At 37.1% G+C, this 17,848-nt stretch overlaps 1 protein-coding gene across 10 annotated transcripts in view; it reads right to left on the bottom strand.

Moving 5' to 3' along the window:
- Positions 1–6,813, bottom strand: part of LOC129739173 (disintegrin and metalloproteinase domain-containing protein unc-71) — a 1,315,240-nt gene extending 1,308,427 nt beyond the window's left edge. For all 10 annotated transcript variants that reach the window (XM_055730592.1, XM_055730589.1, XM_055730594.1 and 7 more), the window contains exon 1: positions 5,612–6,813. The gene's annotated coding sequence lies outside the window, so the exon portion shown is untranslated. The remainder of the gene's footprint in view (positions 1–5,611) is intronic.
- Positions 6,814–17,848: the final 11,035 nt, after the last annotated feature.

Genomic DNA, 17,848 nt, shown 5'->3' with positions numbered 1-17,848 from the left:
AATTATAAGAGAAATTTGAATATTTTATTTGATTTAGCAAATAATTTGAAAAAAAACCCAAGCAAAATTCGTGAAGCTTTAAAAAATATCAGAACATCCTGGCCAGATTTGACGGTTTCACCTAAGATGTTTTGCTGAAACCATTAGTTTTAAATGATTGTGTAGCTTTTACAACATTACTTTTGGATATTTAATAAATTATCTGTAGTCTGTAATAGATATTCGGCCTATTTAGCCTTAGCTAAACTATTATTCGGCTTAACGGTTTTCGGCGGTATTCGGCGCCGAATTATCGGCTGACCGGATATTCGGTACATCTCTATTTTAAACTACCATTTACCTGACAGCAAAAATTTCCAAGTTCAAACCAAATTTGCATATTTATAACTCAATTCATAGGTTCTCCAGCGTAGAAAGCAGATTTCATTAATTTAAACTTTAAATTGAGTAATTGATCATTATGTGGAAAAATGTCATGTTGATCAAAGTTTCCCCAGTTGATATTTCATTTCAAAAAATGATTGAATGAATTTGCAAACTTGAATTAATAGCAAACTTAAGCTTGATTTGCAATACAAATCAATGAAACGTTAGTTCAAGCTTTAAAATCTGGATACAGATTTAACCTGTATTTTCCCATATTTAACATGATTTTTGAGTTCGTAATCATTTCTTTTTTTTCACGGCCGTAATTCAGGTCAGCTATCTTTTAAATTATATAATCTATAATCTTTTTGAATTGATATTTTTCGGTGAGCGCAAGACGAAATAAAAATGCTGTTTTTAACGTTTTCGGCTTACTTATCTTTCGGCCATCCTCATAAAAATTACTTTTTTTGCCGCGTGTCTCCTCAACGGCCATCTCACGAAAAATCGTGACGTTTACATTTGGATCGTCTCACGAAAAATCGTGAGACGGCCGTTGAGGAAACACGCGGCAAAAAAGTTTTTTTCTGAGGATGGCCGAAACATAAGTAGGCCGAAAACGCTAAAAACAGCATTTTTATTTCGTCTTGCGCTCACCGAAAAATATCAATCAAAAAAGATTATAAGTACGTGCAGTGATTAAAACTAAACTACAAATTATATAATCAGAGTAATAGTTATCTGGTCAGGATTTGACTAGACCGTGAAAAGCAGTAAGTCAATACCTGTAAAGCTTTTTTTCTTAGGGTCCTAAGTTCTGAACAAAATGCCTAGTCAAATGATATTGCATGGTAGTTTTTTATATTTGGATCGTCCAGAAGGAACTAAGTGCAAACATACCTTTAATAAATTCAATTTTCTACTAAACGTGTTATCATAAATCAACAAGTATAGCCTGAATGAGATAAAACTAAATGGTACCAATTGGAAGGGCTGTGAACTTTGAATGAAATTATCTCGAAATTTAGTTCATGGCGTTCAGTTTGGTCTGGTCTAATAAGTGATCGATAGTTAATCAAAAATTATTCAAAACATTTCTCTGATTTCAGCTATATACTCTAGTTGAATTTATCAATGTTTAGTGTTGAGTGTTGATAGTGTTGATGGTATTGATAGTTGATAGTGATAGTGTTGTCTACTCAACATTGATTGATAACTGATGAACTAACACATCAACATCAAGAATAATAACTGATTTTTTATCAATTTATTATTTTCCATTGAATTTGGAATAAAATTCTAGCTAGACTTTTTATCTTTTAATTATCTTCCATTAAATTCTGGAATAAAATTCTAGCTTTTCTAGATTCAGAAAATCAAAACTTCCACAATTCAATAAAATTAGTTAAAGCAAAAAATTAAACTTTTTTTGACATCATTGCGTCAAATTGCAAGTCAAAATAGCTCGGACTTGAAATTACAGCAAATTTAACAAATTTGTTGGAAACTGCGAAATATTTTGACAAATGTTTTATAATATAGCTATGATTTATTTTGCTTATTTTTTTTTATTCCTCAACATTATTATATAATATATTTATTATTTACAATTAAAAATAATCCAAAAGAATTGCTCTTTTTTTACAAAAATGGATCATTTATTTAAATTTTTCATTTTCATTTTCTGGCCAAACTGGAAAATGTTCCTATTATACATTTTACAGTTTGGCAAGAAAAATGTAAAACACATTAAACTGTGTTCTACCCCTGAGTCTCAAAAATTAAAGCTGGAGGAGGAAAAACTTGTTGCATAAATAAATTCAGCGTCATGAGATTAGTTAAACCAACTCTCCAGCTCTTGGCATCACAGAAAAAGTTGCTTGAAATGCAAAATTATTTGCTTTTTTCCGATGATTTTTTTTTAACTTAGTTCTTTTTAGAATTTATAAAACACATTTAGAACTTTTATAATGAAATAAATAGATCAACTTAGAAAAACGGCTCAAAACTTACAAATCCTAATTTCTATTTTATGGTATTCGCTTTTGTAAACCTTCCTACGAGTTATCTGAAAATCCTGAAGGAGGAAATTCATACAGTCTAAGGTATTTAAAAATTTACACAATTCAAAGAACTATAATAAAACTGTTGATGATGGGTATTGTATAAATTTTTGTATTTGAGATATTTTCAAATTTTAGATTTAAAGTAACTTGATTCTAGGATTTTGTTCAGTATGGATCACATGCAACTTTGTGACAAAAGTAAAATTGCTAATTGGTACCGATCTAATTGTGCAAATGAAAAATTCCAACCAGAAATACGAGCATTTACTCAAAATCAGATTGTTATTTTTTAAGCAAGAGATAATAAAACTTTATTAAGCATCATTTTTTTTCAATTTGGAACATAAAAAGTACAAGCCTGTGATTTCAGATCAAATTAGCTCCAGTGCGTTTTTTCTTATCTCGATATGTAATTCTCAAATATTGAATTCATAAATAAATCATAGTTTCTATTTTAAAATTGATTTCAAGTTTCATGTTTTTATTTGTCTCCAGATTCCAAGTGAGGAACTAAAACAAATTTTTATTTGTCTCCAGATTCCAAGTGAGGAACTAAAACAAATTCATACCGTTTGCTTTGCACTAACTTACCCTTTGTCAATTCAGTTTTTTTTATTCCATTTGGCGTTTTAATGTGAAATTTGTTTTCATACAGTTTTAAAAATCGGTATAATACTCAAAGTCCTAAAAATTCCTATCGAATTTTTTTAGATGGATCTTTGCATCAAAGTCCACATGCTTTACTTGTTCTAAACATTTTATGGTTTTATAATCAGAGATGTGCTAAAACAGTGGTTTTCATACTTTTTCGACCAACGCTCCCTGTCTCGATATTTGAGAGCTCATCGCCCCCCTAAGGATATTAGGGAACAAATTTGTTCCGGAATACAACACCTCTGGAGGCGGTGGGGGCCACTTTGAATACCACTGTTCTAATAGAAACAAATTAAAAAAAGATTAATATATTTTTTTAAATATTTTAACATGGATAATAATGTGTTTGAATTTCAGTGCTGCCAATGGCAAAATGGCGATTGGGTATCCGCAGCGCTCCGATTCAGTTAGTCAACTCTCCGAGGTCTGATTTTGGTCACAATTTTTTTGTTCTTATAGCAAAATATATAACTCAAATTTAAAATGATTTAAATAAGTATTATTATAAATAGAAAAAATTTCAAGAACTAGAAATATTTCAAGATAAGTTTCTAGACTTAGGACACCCTCAGTTTGAGTGAAAATTCGATTCATAAGCCATTTTTTCCACAAAAACTGTTGCACAGGACAGAGATGAGAAAAACATTTGTTTGTTTTTTTATTTTTTTTTTGTAAATAATGTATTGGATAACCTTGATATGAAAGTTGTCAAATCAGAAACTTAGCCCTCAAGGATCTTATTTAATTCGTTGAACATGATTTTTTTAAGAATTGAAGAATTTGATCATTGGCTGTCCCATGTCAGAATTTGTTATTAAAAGTTGCCTTTGTAACGTGCTAAAAAACCCACCGAATACTGGGCGAGGACTATGTTGAATAAAATTTTATTTGAAGGATGAGCATATTTTTAAGTTACTCAGCCAAGTGGTTCAAATTAAATTTTTTGGTTAAACTCGTGTGGTAGAAAGAAATCGACATTTTTCCACCGCAAATTTTAAACTTGAAAGTTTGGAATAATTTTAGAAACAAATTTGTACATCTCTTCTCCAAAATCAACAGAAATTCTTTTGACAACTATTCGGTGTAAGCTTTTCATATAAACCACTTACAAAACTTTGAACAAACATGTGATGACATCGTTTCAGTTCTACATCTCTATCAAACTGATTTATTAAACATAAATGAGGCATTTAAAAAAATCGGTTTTGTATTCGCATTCGCATGGAAAATCGTCTAAAATACCGGTTCGCGCTTCTTTTAAACCCTCCGTTTTATGAAATTACAGTCTTTGTGAATCGCACCACCCTCTTTTTCAGAAGATGTTACACTTCCTGACTTAAAATTTGAAAAGAAGCAAAGTCCCCCAATTTGTTGCCTCAGACTTTAGAATCTCTTGAATTGGAATACTTACCCCCACAGAATGTTAAAGGCCCTGGCTGAAACCTGTTAGAAAAAATAATCGATCACAAATCAGTTTTTTTAAAGCTTAAGCTCCTGGTTCTTGAACAACTGAGGTAACTACAGCAAAAAAAATTGACAATTTTGGGTTGATAATGATGATTCTTCATGTCACAACCTCCGGTTGATGTAATTTTCTGATTTTGAAAATTTTATCTGAATTTTTTTGTTCGGAATCTTAACAAATCTTTAAAAAATGTATGGGAAACCACGTAAAACCAAAGGATTGAGGCGTGTTTCTTAGGGAAAAAACCTTTCAAACACTAAAACCTCATTTGGCTCTGGTGGCTTCTTTTTTTTCATCATAGGTTTGTTTATAAAGGCATTTTACTTATAAAGTTTAATTTTGCCGAGTTGATCACTTTTTAATCTGGTGGCTTCTGATGTTCCTGAAAAAATTTTAACTAGGCACCAAAATTTTAATTCCTTAATTCAGAGTTAACTACGTTATTGAAATTATACCAAAGGATCCCGAAACACTATAATCCAGGACATGGTAACCGTGATCAACACGGAACTTTCCCGGAAAGGGATCAACAACGGCAGCAGCAAAACAACCATAAATATTCCGGGTATGTCCCCACGGGTATGTTGACTGCCGGCCTCCACCAAACCCCGTCTTCCCCTCCATCCCAATTCACCACCATCCCCTAGAGAGGGCTCACCACCATCAAACAGAGGAAAGGAAAAAAAAACTTGGCCAAAGGCCAACTTTTACCCAGAAACAGAGAGAAAAGAAAGTTCTACGGCAGGCAGCCAGCAGAACACCCTTGAAAGGCCGGAAACCCCCCATGAGAGATACGCAGATAGATAGATAGATGTTGAGGAAGTTGAGGAAGCTCGTCGTCGAAAATTCCTCCTCAATTGGCAACGGCCTAAAGCCCAAGTGTGTGGCCGCAGTTATTCACACCGTGTCATGGGTGATTCTCCAAGTGCCAAGCCATGAGATATGGCTCTTTTGAACATGTTCGCTTCCCTTTTTGCCTTCGTTGAGCTAGCTAGGAAGGTAAGTTGAAGAGGGCAGGTCCTGGCGAGTGAAAAATAGCGATAAAAAGCGAGGAACTTACGATTTCAGAAAATCGCCAAGGACGAAGTTTTGCTGGTTGTGTGGTTTCCTTGTGTTATTTTTTCTTATTTTCATTTTCCTGTTTACACTTAGTTTCTTCGACTGGTTTTCTCACTTTAAACGAATGAACAATTCACATTGAGCTTGGGCCTCAGTGGCACTGACTTAATTATTGGCACGTGTTTAGCTTACATTTTGCACATTGCACATCTCCTTGATTGGTTGTTTGTTTTCGATACACTCCCCACACAAACTGGTTGCCACTTTGCTCAAATTTAATCAATTAACATCATCCCCACCAACAATCTCACTCTTCCTCCGACTGTTGCCCGTTCACTATCAGGACTTCAATCCGACTGGATTTATCATCTCTTCAAATCTGCCCCAAGTACCTCCTTAGTGTTGGCTGCTGCGTTTTCCATTTCCGGTTGTTCGATAATCTCACAGGCCATTTCCATCGCAATGGTCCATTCCGCACGGTTTAACAGCTTAGCTCTTAGAACATGCACTAAGATTTCTCTGCTTCGCTCGGTTATCGAAATTCAATCATTCACCGTTAAACCCGTCCTGGAAGTGGGTATCTTCACAAACTTTTTAACCGCTCCAGCACAACCCAAATTTGCACAATCCGAACTCCCACCTCAACGCACTTGACAATAATTATTTCACCCCATGCACCAGGTTGCTTCCACAGAGTAAGGAGAAACAGATTCCACCACACAGTCCTTTGGACACGACACGTCCAAAGTTCCCCGGGTTCGGAACACGAGCTATCATCCGCGTTGTTCAATCTGTACTACTGCTCGGTGGCTCGCTCGATGGAGCCCACTGTTCGGAATCCTTCGAGGCTGCGATGAACCACGTTCCGATTCTGACCCGAACCATGCACCCGAGCGTCGTGAGGTTCATCCGACCAACCGCACACGAAGCAAATCCTAGCTAACTGACTAGGTCCTGATCACCGAATCACCGAGAATCCTATCTAAGGATGCTGTCAACTTCTGTTAGCATCATCCATGTTTCTCACAATAGACCAGCAAAATTCGTCAGCATTTTACTTAAATTTATGGTCTTTTATCCTCAATTGAAGTTATACCCAATCAAAATCTTACCACTAACTTCACCAAAGTGTTCTAAACGGTTCTCCCGGTCGGAAAACGCCCAAAACTGGTCCGCGCGCGATACATCGGTCCACTAGCTAGCACGTGTCGCACCCAACTAAATAGAAGGACCACCAAACCATTTCTGGCACTACCATCGTCATCATCATCATCGGGTGATGGACGCCACCGAGGAAAGCGAGCCTTTTTGGGTAGGGTTCATCCTGGTGCGAATGGAAAACGGGGTTCACTCACGTTATCCGGTTCGGGTTTTCTCACCGAGGGAAAGCTTTCGGCTGCTGGTGAGCTCGGCAGTGTTGGCAGGTTTTGACTATGACGGTGAATTTCCACAGGTTGTAGCGACACGGGTTCACCTGAGACGGTACCGAACTGGGATGTGACTTTGTGCATTGATCTTAAGTTATTTTTTTTTATGCATTTTGATTGATTCTTTCAATGGATAGTTGCTTAGACCATAAATGCAGCAAAGTAATCGAGCTCGCTGATAACATTTTTCGCCTTTGACAAAATTCGAAAATTGTGGAAATCTTCGACTCGACAGAACTACTGGTTAGTGAGGGAGTGATGGACGAAGAGAACGCCGCGCGAGCGGCAGTAGTGCAAAGAAGCACCCGTCTGTGTGGCGGCTGTTGGCAGTAAAACAGAAAGCATTACGGGAACTGGGGGTAAAACGCCCACGTTAAGAAAAATCTATTATAACTCCTAAATGAAGAATGCAATCCAGTAAATTCGACGAAAGTTTTGAAAAGGGGACTGTTCTTCACCATAAGTATATAAACTGGAACACCCCAGTTCCCCTACATCAATCGAGAATATTTCTTCCAACCATACCCGTTGGTGCTAAAAATGCTTGCCTTGATTTGGAAGTCCCACGTTGATGCATAAGCAGAGCATTTAAGCACATTCGCGTGTAAAGCACAATACGGTGCAACGACAAACGTTGGTTCAACCAAAAGTGCGCACACACGCTTCATTGGATAAAAGGGAACGCGCGAAACGAAAGCATCAGTGCAAACGTGAACACCGTACGTATCTTAGCAACCACGATCGTCGGTTCGGACCGAGTAGCAACGGTCCGCGTCCGCACGCAACTACTTCACGGTCCTTTTTAGCGTGCGGGTGGTCTTCGAGGAAAGTTGTGTGCTCTCAGTTTTAGAGTATTGAGCGATTCCTCATTCCTGGAATCACACACCGTCGAAACGTGGAATACCAACGACAGCAGAAGAGGAAGCGAGTCCAAATTTTCCAGGAGATAAAGCGCCACCTGGAGAAGGCGGTTTTCAAGGAACTGGAGCAGTTGCATCATCCCCAAGAAACACGAAAGTTTCATAAATGAAAAGCTTAACGCATACCGCAAGAGCTTCGTGCCCCAAGCCGAAATCTGCCGGATTAAGGATGGAAGCGTCCTGATGAACAACCGTAGAACACTTGCAGAAGACCAAGATGGTGGTGTAGCCAATAACGTGGAGGAGCTACTCCCAACGATGAGTGAAGTTAAGCAAGCCATGCGCCAGCTGAATAGCAACAAATCGGCTCTCAAGGATAGTTGTTGTTCGTTGCTTATGTTTTTTTTTGTAGTCACGGGCTCGCAAGGCCCGCAGCTAACCCCACTATCTCGCAGGAGGACCGTCGTGATGTTGCTGTTTTAGGTCCCGAACACCACACGTTGTTGCACTCCGCACGCCGCCCCTGACATGGAGAACAGACGCGTACGAAGCCCCCTAACTCAGTCTGCATGCGACCAAAGCATCCACCGGGGTTGGGTACCCGATCTCCGCTAAGGTTGCTCGCACCCCAGCTAGCACCACGTGGAGGTAGAGAATCGGAGGCTAGTGAACGGTAGACAATGTGCAACTCGAGACCCCATACACCCAACCTTCGGGTAGTGGTCATATCACCTCTTGTCTGCAACTCCGATGTTCTCAAGGATAGCATCGCAGCTATACTCATCAAAATGGGCCCGGACAAGTTGGCCGATTGCCTACACCAGTTGATGGTCGGGATTTGGGACACAAAACAGGGTTATATGCCCCATCTACAAGAAGGGCGAGAAATTGGACTGTGAGAACTACCGAACGATCACTGTCCTAAATGTCGCCTACAAAGTATGGTTCCAAATCCTACTCCATCGCATAACGCCACAAGCAAACAAATTCGTGGGAAGTCACCAGGCCGGCTTCATGAAGGGATGGATAACGACGGATCAGATCTTCACATTACGGAAAATCCTCAAAAAATGCCGTGAACACCAAGTCCCAACGCACCATCTATTCATCGACTTCAAAGCCACATACTATACGATCGACCGTAACTAGCTATGGAAAATCATGGACGAGAACGACTTTTCCGGAAGCTATAACGAGAGGCCCGACACGCTTCCGGTTTTAAGTAGGTGGCTTAAGCGCCACTTCCGTTTGGAAGACCACCCACTCTTTCTTATTTTGCCCAGCTGATGGGACTCGGTCGCGAGTTCCTTTTGATTCCCTATTTTGGGAAAGAAGCGGAAGGGACTCTAAAAAGGGATCCGTACTTCGACCCCTGAGGGCCGCCCCGAAGTCGAGACAAAACCCGGGAGAAATCCGTGGAAAAAGGAGTTAGCTGTTCGTTACGAAAGCAAGCTAGGGGCGCTAATCATTGGACGAGAACAAACCCCCTTACCTGGATCAGAAAGGACAGAAATCGATTGGATTCGCGGCCAATCTCCGCAGCAAAAGAAACAGAAATAATTCTCGAACAACGAACAGCGTGTGACTCCCTTTCCAGCTACCCCAATCAGACCATCATCGTTAAAGTGGTTAAAATATTCGCTTTCTGCTTACAATGGTTCGATTTATTGTTCTGCGTTTCGTGTGTGTCGTGTTGTTTTTACATTGTACTGTTAGGCCTAACAATTTTTCCCTCTATCAAAACTCCTATCTAGCAGTGCATTTAGGTGGAGACGCTTGGTTTCTCGCAAAATAACTTAGAAAATTTGCGTTGTAAAATCATTTGATTTTTGATTGATTTTTCGGTTTTTCCACCTCGTGGGTGGTGAAAAGGCTACTTTTGTCGGCTCGCCAGTCCGAAAAACCAGATTTTCCGGCCAGAAAGTGCGAAAAACACTTTGTTCATCCGGCCCAAAAGATACGATGCAAGTCGGGCTGCTAGCTGTTGGCGGAACTTGATGTAAGTCTCGTCGTGTTCGGTTGCTCCTTTGCGGCTACCTAACGGCTTCCCGGCTGATGTTCGCTGGTCGAGGCCTATGCAGGTAGCTACGACGGGGCGATCAGAACCTTTTTTGTCCAACCGGTCACCGCATAGCAATTGCGCAGCTATGTAGCGTGACTGGTTGAAAATAAGAATGGAATCTGGTGATGGTTTGGCTGTGGTGGGTTGTCTGGTGACCGCTGGTATGGCCATCAGCCGCTAACCAGCCTGCTGTCGGCCACTCGTGGCGTGGGTGGCTGTTGTGCCGCGCTTCAAGATGGTTGGATGTATGGTTGGCCAAACTGGTGGGAGTTGATGTTGCGGGACCCAGCTGTGGCTCGCGACGGGCCCGCTGTCCGTCTTTTAGGGTGGATGCTGCGATGAGTGTGCGTACCTGTGGCTGATGGTCGGGTTAAACGCGTGTCGGGTCTAATTATTAAGCGGTTCTGGTTGCTAATTTGACCCATTTGGGTCTCCACCTACCTATTACTCAAATGCACTACTTTATTGCACCGCACTATCCTAATCTTCCTTTACCTAGCACAGACTAAAGCGAAAAAGAGGGCTTTTTAAATAAGGGCACCTGGTCTCGGAATCACACTCTGACTTCAATTACCTATTCGCGATTGAAATTGGAAAAACTACTCGATCCTGACACTTCTAATCGCCGGACGTAAGTGAGCTTGGAGTCTCAATCGTCCGCTGGTCGACCTGATCTAGCTTGACTTCGCAACCGGAACTACCCGATACGAACAAGTCGAATCGCGAAGTCAAACAATTACATCCTAATTCGCGAATTCTTCGAGTAGTCCTCGTCTTCCCCTTCTGGATCCGAATAATAGAGGCCCAACTTTTGCTTTTCAAAAATAAGTGCACAAAAGCCCACGAAAGAGGTCATTCAACTGACGCCAAAATAAGAAAGTGGTCGGTGGCCTACAGAAGATAGCATCTAGAGTCACGTGCTCGCCGCCAGAATTGTGTCGGTCACTCAGATGTGTTATTAATGATTGATGATTGTTCATTTGGGGTGGTGCTTCAAATGGTAATGGGTGTTTGTTTAATCTTATCTTTAATTGTTTGAATTAAGGCGCAATTTCTATTGGCGTATTTGAAAACGTTGTTTTATTATTGCTGAATTATGAAAGGCTTATTTATTTAATTAATGAAACTGAATAAATTGTTCAATAGGATTCAAGTATATTTAGCGAAATTATAAATTCATTGTTTCGATTTGGTGTACCCGTTACAAAGCTGACCCGCCTGATCAAGGCGACGATGGATAGAACGTAGTGCTGTGGATGAATTGTCGAGTTCATTTGAACCACGTAGGAGGCTTCGACAAGGTGATGGTCTATCCTGCACGATGTACAACGTGTCGCTAGAAGGTGTTATTCGACGAGTGGTGAGATCCAATCAACTTATCTGCTTTGCCGACGAACATTGATATAGTCGGTCGATCATCTGCGGTGATGGAGAAGATCTACAGCAAATTGAAACGCGGAGCAGAATGGATTGGGTATATGATTTATACGTCCAAGATTAAGAATATCCTGGCCTGCGGATCCGAGACCGACCGAGCCGATTGTCCAGTAATAACAAGATCACGATCGACGGCAACGAGCTGGAGATAATCGAAAACTTAGTCGATCTCGACTCACTGGTGGTCGCAGACAACGACACCAGTCATGTGACCCGGCGATGAATGATCTGCGAAAGTAGTGCCTACTATGGACTTCACAAGTAACTGCGGTCGAGAAGATTTAGCCCTCGTACGAAGTGTGTAATGTATATGACGCTCATTAGACCGGTTGTTCTCTACGGGCACGAGGCACGGATATTGCTCGAGGAGGACCTGCGTACACTCGGATTATTCGAGCGACGAGTGTTAAGAACCATCGTTGGTGGCGTGCAGGACGACGGAGTATGGAGGCGAAGGATGAACAACGAGCTCGCGCGACTCTGCAAAACAGGTGTTCGCTACAGATCCGGTAGGAACGAGACCAGCAGGCTCGCAACGTGTGAGGTGGTTAGACCAGTGTGATCTCTGATCTGGTGAAAGTTGTATGTCTGTAAATTGGAGAACGGTTGCCATGGACCGAGTGAATTCAAGGAATTATGTGCATTAAGTTATGTCTTGAGACGGAAAACTATAAAAAAAATAAATTGTAATAAGTTATTGTAAATCTTCGAATTTTTTGCAAGCTGATGGTGCTCTGAAGACATATAAGCCCTTCCAGTGAACTAAGGACTATAATTCTCCGGAGTGGAAACTCTGCCGTTTGAGTGGCTTGACACATTGTCTGATGGCTTCCTTCACTGACTCCTTGAAGGTTCATGTACTTACGTACAACTAACCCACTAGGTACCCTTGATGCTAGCTTTCCGGGTTATTATACTTACTGATCCCGGTGATTTGAGGTTTTAAAAATAATCACTCTCCTTTGTTTTACTGTTAGGGGTATTGTGCTGATAAGTGAGCGTTGTTTACCTGAAATGATAGAAATAGTAAAAAAGAAATATTACTTAAAGTTTCAAGTATTTTGTGTTTTATCAAGTTTAGTAATTTGAAATTATCGAAAACTCTTTGCCGGTTTCTTTAATCTGTAGTCTGTAGTTTTTGTATTATTGAAAATCATCAAGTCTAGCCATTAGCTAAAAAAAGTAATTAATGCTTTAAAAAGAGTCTGCGAACCAAGAACATTACCAAACTGTTTCACTGACTGAATGCCTCAAGCTTGTTTGAATATGATAAATTTGTTACAATATTTCACAAAAAAAAACAAATGTCAGTTCAACTTTCTTCAGCTTCATACAATTTTTTCTACATCAACCTTTTAAAATAAACATTTCTCGTATCCGAATACCCTCACATGCCAAATATGGTTCCATTTGCTCAATCAGCTCTCCACTGAAAATTGTTACAAAGACCTCTCCTCCTCGTTTTCATCCAGGAGTGAGGGATACCAAATATTCATAGAAGCATTTCTCGTACCCAAATATCGTTCCGTGCCAAATTTGGTTCCATTTGCTGTTGTAGTTCTTGAGTTATGCAGTAAAAATTGTATAAAGCTCCCCTCCGTCATTCCTTTCTCTCCGCTGGAAGGAGGAAAGGGTCTCAAACAATCATTGGAACATGTCACGTTCCCAAATACCCGCCCGTGCCATTTATTTATTTATTTTTTGAGTTATGTTTATTAGTTTTTGATTTATGTGAAAAACTATGAAAGAGGCCCCCTCCCCCTTTCTACTGGAATGAGGGAGGGGTCTTAAATAATCATCGAAATATTTTTCGTATCCAAACGCCATCCCACGCCAAATTTGGTTCCAATATCTTGATTAAGTTTCGAGATATATGAAAAATTGTAAGATAGCCCCCCTTCCTATCACCCCACTGAAAGAAGGGAGGGGTACCTAATATTCATAGAAATATTCTTCGTTTCCAAATACCACCCCATGCCAAATTTGATACCATTTGATTGGTCGTCGAATTATCCAAATAATTGTCATTTGTTTGGAAGGCCACTTATCCCCTTCATGAGAGGGGGAGGGGTCTAAAACCACAATATGAACCTTCCCCTGCCTCCAATACCCTCACCTGCCAAGTTTCACGCAAATCGGTTCAGTAGTTTCCGAGTCTATAGGGAACATACAGACAGACAGAAATCCATTTTTAGATATATAGATGTTCCATAGAAATAATCATGAAAGGTTTTTTGGAAGCTTAAATCACGATTCAAAATCTGTCGATGAGTTTTGATAAAATTTTTTTCTTGATTCCCAGGTTTTAATATAAAATTGCCCGGGTTTGTTCAGCCCGGTTAGGTTCTGAAAAAATTCTGGCAACCTTAGTTTAACATAGAAAGGCAACAACATTTTTCATCAATTATTTTTCCGTTAATGTTAATCATTGCTCTTTAAACATGGTTAAAATAATAAAAAAATTCTGAAATTAATGGACTCAATTTGCATATTTTTGTGATAACCTTTAAATTTTGAACTTGATTTCAAGTCGTGATTCTGGCAGAAAACATATCTAAATCACATTATTTTTTCTTAACAAAAGACAATAAAACTCACTAGACCATTTCAACTAAGAAGATGCATTTAAATTTTAGAATCACATTTCACGTTTTTCCGTTTAACATCTACGACATTTTTGAATGTTGAAAATATTGCATCTCGAGAGCTTCTTGCAATAATAATTTAATTGTGAGTTTTTTTACAAATGTGTTTGTTCATTTGGAGTCTTCAGTGACAAGCAGGAAAAGTTTGTTTCAAATGTTAACGCTAATATCAAGAAATTCAGTTCCGTTCAAAATACAAACTCACGATAATTATTGAAACTATTCTGTTATCATTCGATTATTTTCTCAGCAATCGCTCTAATCATCTTGGAGTGAATTTTGACTTACTTGGCTGGGTTCCAAGATTCACACCAATAATTTCGTCAATACTTTTAACAGATCATACAAACATGAATACTAAAAATTAAAAGTTATAATCCAGTTTGAAGATTTCACATAAAAGTAGATTTTTTCAATTGCATTAAAGATTTTTTTAAAATTAAAAGTTATTATCCAGTTTCAGATTTCACAAAAAAGTTGATTATTCCAATTGCATTAAAGATTCGTATTAACTACACAAGATAAGGTCATTTTTATGCATATGTTTTGATTAATAATTTAGAAATATTTTGGCGTCAAAATTGGAATATTTTGTCAGATTTTAATGCTCTGGCTAGTGAAAATTTAAAATTTGACCTACTTTTACTGAAATCAGTCATTCATTACTGATAAATTACTGAATCTACCCAAGACATAAAAACTGATTTTTAATCTTTCAATTATCTGTTGTTTTATGAAGGATACTGATTTTGTCACGATTTTCTTGTTTCAGAGAAAGTTAAAAAAAATGTAACTTTTCATTATTTTACCAAATTTCGTAGAATATTTAGGTAGGTACAAATATTTAAGAAATTACAAAAGGTCTCTTTTCAGTAGGTGATATTTAAAATATCATTTTATTAACACCTTTGTTGAAGGCTGTAGATACTGTTCGGTTTCAAATTTGTTTGAAATTTCTTTAAACTTTTAAATTTCCGAAGAACTACTAAAAATAAAAATCAAAACTTTTGTAATTTTTTCTCAGAATTCAATATTTCTCGCAGTTAGTGAAAAAGTTGATCAATGATTTAATTCTACTGAAATCCATTATTTTCCATATATTTGTAATATTTAAAAGTTTTTTTTCGAAAAAGTGCACAAATTTATAAAATTAACTTTCACCTATTTCCAAATGCTAGCCCTGAATCTATTAAACGAAAGTTGAGATAATGAAAAAAAAATGCAGATTCAGCGCTTACGAATCAGTCAAAAAATTTTGAACGTTGGAAATGTGATTTTTTCTGACTTGTGCTATCGGGAATTGATGCTTCTTTATTTTTTACTTACACAAGGCAACAAAATTCAATTTTTCCGAGGTGCAAATAAAATAAGTTTTAATTTATTAGAAAAAATGTGAGGCACTAATTCCAAATATTTTTTAAGTTTTTTCTATCAGATCTTGTTATAGAGATAACTTTTGAGAAGTGCTGTATTTCATAAAAAAATAGCGCTTTTATGAAAAAAACTGTAGATCATCAGAAATATTTTGAAAATGATGTTTTTTATTCAATATTAAACTTTTCTGAAGATTGCGAGTGATTTTGACTTTCAAGAAAAAAGTTTTTGAAGTTTTTTTCCCGTTAATTTTATTCAAATCTGATATTTTAAAACGATAAGTAAAATAGTTTCGCAGTTTTCAATCAAGTGATTGCATAATTTAAAATCATCAATATCAAATACTCAAAGGCTTTCTAAATATTGTCTGTAACTAGATTTTCAATTTTCCGATATGCCACAAAACTTAGATAAGGAAATATTGTCAGAAAAAGTTGTAACCTAATCTATTTAATTTATTTAAAATTCCAGAATTAACTGTCATGACAAGTCGGAATCCTTGATTGAATGAAGAGTAGTAAATTGATTTCAAATCAGCTTTAAGTTTTTTTTGTAGTTTTTATTTTATTTCAGTTTATCAGTTTTAAAAGATGATTCATTTTGCCCAAAACTGAAAATTTAAAAAATTTCTACACGCCATGTCTAAAAAATTTTAAACCAACAAAATGATGATAAACAAAATATTAAGTTTAGGCACAACAAATGCTGTCCCACCTTTTTATGTCCATAAAATGGTTCAAGATTTGAAGAAATTCCCCTTTATTCGAAAAATTTTTAATGCAAATTTGAAACGAAGGGTTGAAATGTCATTTAAATTGTTTCATATAAAAAAGAGTTAAAAATCTAGAATGGAACTTGAAATTCAAGAGTAAATCAATAAATTGGAGTTTCAAAACTCCAGGGTTCTATTTTTCTATTCTTTGACGACCATTTACAATAAGAAGAAATTGCAGAATTGATGAAAGCAACGCTATATTTTTGAATCATTATTCAGAAAAGAGAGAGTGAGTTTTAAAACCAGTTTAAGTAAGTTGCAAAACTAAATCATTAAAATTTCGTTGAATTTACCTTGCTTGCATATGAAGAAGATCTGTATAAATAGAAAATTGGAACATTTCTTCAAATTTTCTGCCTTTCAACAGCAAGTGCATTATTTTCATTTATAAAATGACAGATTTCCCAACATCGATATTTTTTACTTCTCGATGCACAAAATAAAAAAATCTTCGTATCATAAACATTTTTCTGAACGAAAATTATAGAAACGTAGATTGAAGTTGTATCAAAGAATATCGATAAAAGGTACCGTAAAACCGGGTTACATTGATCCCCAGGGTAGCTTTGATCAGCATGAAATTTTGCCTCATAATCATCAATAACTAAGTCTAAAGTTTTAATATCTTAAATTTTTGTCTACGTTTAAAAACCTACATGTTGAGTTTCAAATTGGGGAAAATTTGATTTGTTTTTGAAAATTTCAAATGTTTGTAAAAATGCTAATTCAAAATCTTGAAATATCTATTTTTTCGAAGGCTCGCAAGCAAAAACCCTCCCTGATGAAATCAAAGCGTTTAAAAGCAGCAGGGTGTTTATTTGACAGTTCAACTTTTTCCCTATTAAATGTATAGTTTTGGTGTAGGTTTTGTTGTATTTTGAGGTAAATTTTTGATATTTAAAAAATAGGGACATTTTCCAAGAGTAAGCTAGTCTAGCACAAAAGGCTAGAAACCCTATCAAATGGTAAAGTTTGACGGAAAAAAATTAAAGAGGAACAGTGCGAGGGCCTAGAGAATTGAATAACGGCAAAATTTCATTTTTTTTTTCCTGTGGTTAACATTTTATAAGTAATGTTATAAAATTGAGCCCATAATTTATGCAGCATTCTAGGTCATCTTTCGATTTGAACTGTTGTTCGGCCTTAACACACGAATGGCCTTAGTTTATCAATTACTAGCATTTGTTAATATTTTGAAGGTGTATTGTATCCTTTATGATCCAGAAAACTCGACAAAATCGTCAAAATAGAGACTGATCAATGTTACCCCGAAGCATAAAATTCTAAATATAGACGAAATAGATTTTTAAATCAAATTTAAGGTTGTAGTCTTATAGTTTCCTTCAACCATATTTCGGTCATTGGAGTCCAGTACTGGTTTTAAAAATAGGAAACATGCCACATACCCCTTGAGAAAAAAAAATTATCGAAAAATATTGAAAAAAAGTGATCAATCTTACCCCGTTTTACGGTAATATATGTTAAAATGGGGTTAAAAAGTTTTTATTTCTTCACTAATTTTGATTTGGTTCAATGAGATTCAATTGGTGTAGAAGAGCGATGTTCAGCAACCCCCTCACTCATTCAAAACGAACGGTTTATCAGTATATATTAATGTTTCTTTTATTGGTCAATTTTTTGAAAACTTAGAAAATAAC

Source organism: Uranotaenia lowii, chromosome 1, assembly GCF_029784155.1.
Source record: "Uranotaenia lowii strain MFRU-FL chromosome 1, ASM2978415v1, whole genome shotgun sequence".
Taxonomy (NCBI): domain Eukaryota; kingdom Metazoa; phylum Arthropoda; class Insecta; order Diptera; family Culicidae; genus Uranotaenia; species Uranotaenia lowii.
This window is presented reverse-complemented; position numbering and strand designations above follow the sequence as displayed.